Here is a 5,172-nt window from a genome sequence, read left to right on the forward strand (position 1 = left end):
ACCGATTGCGGCTTGAACATCAGATATAAATATCGGGGGAATAATTTACGGTGCCCTCCTTTTAAGTAGGTGTCGTAGCAATTTTTGTTATTATGTCTTATAAGAACTGCAAACTAGAAAAAAATATTCTCCAGAAGCGATTAGGTTCTGTAGTATCACCTGACGCCGTTCACAGAATATGTAAATAATATTCTTTTTGGTATTAAATACGTGAAAATAATTTTAATTACCTATGATTTCTTTGGCACTACTGCTGACACATAATAAAACAGATGAAAGCACAAGATGAGAATGATTGCAAAACGCGAACATCAACAAATACATTTCATAGACTGCGAATAACATCATTTCATCTACATCTATATTTCACAATCCACATTAAGGTGTGTGATACTGGACACTATATATACCACTATCATTTCCTCCTTTGTTTACTCTAGGCGTGAATATTTCGTAGGAAGAACGATTGCTAGTAAACCCCTGTGTGCTCGAGAATCTCTCTAATTTTATCCCCACGGTCTTTCCGCGACATGTAAGTAGGAGGAATCCATATATTATTTGAATATTCATGTGTCGTAAGCTCTCGGTATTATACAACTGTGCATACCGGCATGTGGGATCCCTCTGTTGCAGCGTCTGCAACTGAAAGTGACTCAGCATCTCTGTGAAGCTTTCGTGCTTTCTAAATAACCGTGTAACCAACGGTGTTGCTCTTGTTGGGCTTTTAGAATGATGAGTAGCTTTCAAGTATTTGTCAAACGATTGATATGTAAGCTATCAGTTAGCACATGTGAACTTGAAACTAAATGACGAAATTTTTCGTGCTAAATCAAGACCCTTATCTCCCTGTCAACTAACCACGAAAGATGTTTAATATACTTTGCTTAACATGTAACCATGTGAGCACATGTTGAAAATTGCAATCGTGTGATGTAAAAGTTTAAAACAATGTTTTGTACCCAGCACGTTATCGGATGAGTAACTAAGTAAAATTAAATGTTAAATATTGAATTCACCAGCAGCGACATTTATCAATATGTAGTAACGGTTCTAGGCGCTTCAGTCCGGAATCACGAGACCGCTACGGTCGCAGGTTCGAATCCTGCCTCGGGCATGGATGTGTGTGATGTCCTTAGGTTAGTTAGGTTTAAGTAGTTCTAAGTTCTAGGGGCTCATGACCTCAGCTGTTAAGTTCCATAGTGCTCAGAGCCATTTGAACCATATTTTTTATAATAACGATATACTCATTTTCTGCCCAGGAAGCGAAGCCGGCACCTAGTTTCGCCCTTATCTATCCATAAAAAGATAGAAACTATAAACTACTTGGTCACCAGTAGTTAGGTTTGACTAGAAATACTGGCAGCTATTGTTGACAATTCATGAAAGGACATTAAAAATGAAAATTGTTTTTCACTGGTACTTCGTTGTGCACACACTATGGCTTACAAGGAAATTATAAATATTTTTGTACTGGACTAGGATTCCAACCCAGATACGTTCCATTCATAGAGAACCGAACTCGAACTCCACTCCATCACCAAAATTTTCCACGTCTCAAATTTACATTAAATGTGAGCCCTGTGAACGTAATGCCCATTGGGTCATTAAATGAAAAAAAAAATATTTTGTGCATGTTTACCAGAACAGAATTTATGTCTTCTGCGATTACCGCCTTTCTTGTGGCACAATTTAAACAGGCTCTGACCCGGTTGCTGGCGAAGGGATATGGTGTTCACGCGGATTCTGAACTATGGTGTGACATAACATTCTTTACTTGGCGTTACCAGAGATGCAGTAGATCCGTTAGTGAGTGTTAAAAATGAACGACCTATATGAGAATTGAACGCACACCACCCAGTTATCAAACTAGGATCCACAACTATACCGTAACAGTAATTTTGTGTGCAATGGATATGTATCGATTGCAGAATTCAAGAATTTAAGGATCTGTATCGATTCCGGTTTAGGTAGTGTAACATCATACACCAGCAGTGGGCTTGTGATGCCAACTGCATTGTTGTTTTCACTTGATTCTCTAATCACTGAAATAAAATCACATAACGTCCAAACAGGAGAGGTTCAATTTCGTCCCTCCGTTCCTTCAAATGGTTCAGATGGCTCTGAGCACTATGGGACTTAACATCTGAGGTCATCAGTCCCGTAGACTTAGAACTACTTAAACCTAACTAACCTAAGGACATCACACACATCCATGCCCGATGAAGAGGATGTGGATGAAGGCCACGCCAACCAAACAAGACAATAGTATACTACAATGCAGTGATGACGACCCATTTAGGGCCAGCACAGAAATAAGGAAGATCCTTCAGCTAAGCGTGAGCAGGTCGAACATACGACGACGTGTAACGGGAAGTGAAGGTATCGACGAAAATCCGCGGTTTTGAAAATTTTGAAAGAGCAGCATAGGGCTGCCAGGTTAAACTTCGCTCTGGAGTTCAGGAATAAGTCACTTTCATACTGGGAGCAAGTTATATTTACGGACGAGAAGGTGTTTTCTACTGCGCAAAACAGTTGTATATCGTCCACGTGGAGCGAGATTTGACAGAAACTATGTTCATCAGAGGCAAAGGTGTGATCGAACTTCTGTCACACTTTGGGGATGGATATCAGCAGATGGTTGTGGCGTTTTGTGGGAACTGGACCATCCGCTTGCTAGTCATTACTAATGCCAAATACTGGAGAACATAATGCTTCCTTCTGCTCGTCAGAGGTTTTTGGGAGGCAGTATAATATTCCAACATAACCGTTCCCCAGTCCATACAGCGAATTGTGTAAAACAATGGTTTCAAATGAATGGAGACATTGATCTCCTGAACTGGCCTCCAAAAGGTGCTGACCGCAATCCCGTAGAGAACGTGTGGGCAGACAAGGAGAAAATTATTTGGTGTAGCAGACCTACACCAACAACCAAGGCATCGCTGTCCGAAACAGTTCATGATACATGGGAAGAGCTGTCGCAGAATAACAGATTCAGCCGGAAACTTGTTGCCTCTGTTCCCCGGCGGCTAAAGGCTGTTGTAGAGGAGGATGGAAACTGGACACGATACTGAATCCATTGTATCATTAGGGAGGAAACTTTATGACAAAAGAACGTTTTGAAACTTCCTGGGAGATTAAAACTGTGTGCCGGACCGAGACTCGAACTAGGGACCTTTTCCTTTCGCGGGCTAGTGATCTACTAACTGAGCTACCCAAGCACGACTCACACCCCGTAATCACAGCTTTACTTCTGCCAGTACCTCGTCTCCTACCTCCTAACTTTACAGAAGCTCTCCTGCGAACCTTGCAGAAGTAGCACTCCTGAAAGGAAGGATATTGCGGAGACATGGCTTAGCCACAGCCTGGGGGATGTTTCCAGAATGAGATTTTCACTCTGCAGCGGAGTGTGCGCTGATATGAAACTTCCTGGCAGATTAAAACTGTGTGCCGGACCGAGACTCGAACTCGGGACCTTTGCCTTTCACGGGCAAGTGCTCTACCAACTGAGCTACCCAAGCACGACGCACGACCCGTCCTAACAGCTTTACTTCTGCCTGTACCTCGTCTCCTACCTTCCAAAATTTACAGAAGCTCTCCGGCGAACCACTTGCACTTGCCTGCGAAAGGCAAAGGTCCTGAGTTCGAGTCTCGGTCCGGCACACAGTTTTAATCTGCCAGGAAGTTTCAGTCCTTTAGTTACTGGATTGTTTAGTAAGCACTAAAGCGCCAGAGAGTTGCTCTTTCAATTCCAGGTGAAGACGCTGCAAAAGAGGCAGCCTCCACTGCGGTATGGTCTACTGTTTAATACCTAGACCTTAAGTAACTTGAATACTCGAGCAGTATATTGCTTCTCTCTAGTTATATCTTGCAGAAAGACGGTGAAGATAAAATTAGAGGGATCAGAATGCGCATAGATGATTACCAGCCATCGTCCCTCCCACGAAACATTCGTGCCTGGAGCATACAACTGGTGAAGTGATAGTGATGTAGAAAGTGCCCTCTATCACATCGTAAAACAGCTTGTGTGATGTTGACGAGACAATGTGTTATTCGCAGTTTATGAAATGTCTTTGTTGATGTTCGCGTTTTGTAATCAGTGTCATCTTGTGGTTTCATCTGTTTTATTATGTGTCAGCAGTAATGCCAAAGAAATCCTATGCATTTAAATTAAATTCACGTATTTAATACCAAAAAGAATATTATTTATTCATTCTGTGAACGGCGTCAGGTGATACTACAGAACCTAATCGCTTATGGAGAATAATTTTTTCTAGTTTGCAGTTCTTATAAGACATAATAACAAAAGTTGCTACGACACCTACTTAAAAGGGGGGCACCGTAAATTATTCCCCCGATATTCCCCAATATCTGATGTTCAAGTTGCAATCGGTTGTTAATTGGCATTTACGTTTGTTAATTCAGGTCACCGTCAAAGAGGTAGCAATCGGCGCTAGCGCCAAATCCGGCCCTGCCACGTCTGTAATGTGCAAGCTTGTCCTATGGTTACAAGCTGAAGAGACTTTTCGCGTTATCAGGCGTCTTCTGCGTGTCACCAGTCTAATGGAAAATTGACAACATTGCAGCATACATTTGGCAGCAATGTGGCCTCCGAACTACTTCAAAAAATGGTTCAAATGGCTCTGAGCACTATGGGGCTTAACATCTATGCTCACCAGTCCCCTAGAACATAGAACTACTTAAACATAACTAACCTAAGGACAGCACACAACACCCAGTCATCACGAGGCAGAGAAAATCCCTGACCCCGCCGGGAGTCGAACCCGGGAACCTGGGGGGCGGGAAACGAGAACGCTAACGGACGACCACGAGCTGCAGACCCGAATTACTTCCTGGACTGATGGCTCAGAAATATCTTATCATTCTCATTAAATGTCCTGAATGATTATCCCTTACAGGATGATATAGAATGTACCAAACGAATAATTTTGATTCCAGGAAGCTCGTTTCCACAGAAACTGCACCTGGTTTTGCTATTTACATCGCTGTTTACCTGTCGAATCTCCGATTGAGGCGACAAGGAGGCAAGGTTTGTAGCAGATGGCTGCTAGCGTAGGGGTAAATTGTTTGGACATTAAACTTGAAACTGCGCTTGCTGTCAGTTCAAATACTGGTGGTGACGGGACTTTTTCTTCCTCTGTAAAATAGGATCTC

At 42.5% G+C, this 5,172-nt stretch overlaps 1 non-coding gene across 1 annotated transcript; it reads right to left on the reverse strand.

Annotated features, from left to right (window-relative positions):
• Positions 1-3,444: 3,444 nt before the first annotated feature.
• On the reverse strand, positions 3,445-3,519 carry Trnas-uga. The gene has a single exon. It is a non-coding gene; the product is annotated as a tRNA-Ser (tRNA).
• Positions 3,520-5,172: the final 1,653 nt, after the last annotated feature.

The sequence above is a fragment of the Schistocerca americana genome, chromosome X (assembly GCF_021461395.2).
Source record: "Schistocerca americana isolate TAMUIC-IGC-003095 chromosome X, iqSchAmer2.1, whole genome shotgun sequence".
Lineage (NCBI taxonomy): Eukaryota > Metazoa > Arthropoda > Insecta > Orthoptera > Acrididae > Schistocerca > Schistocerca americana.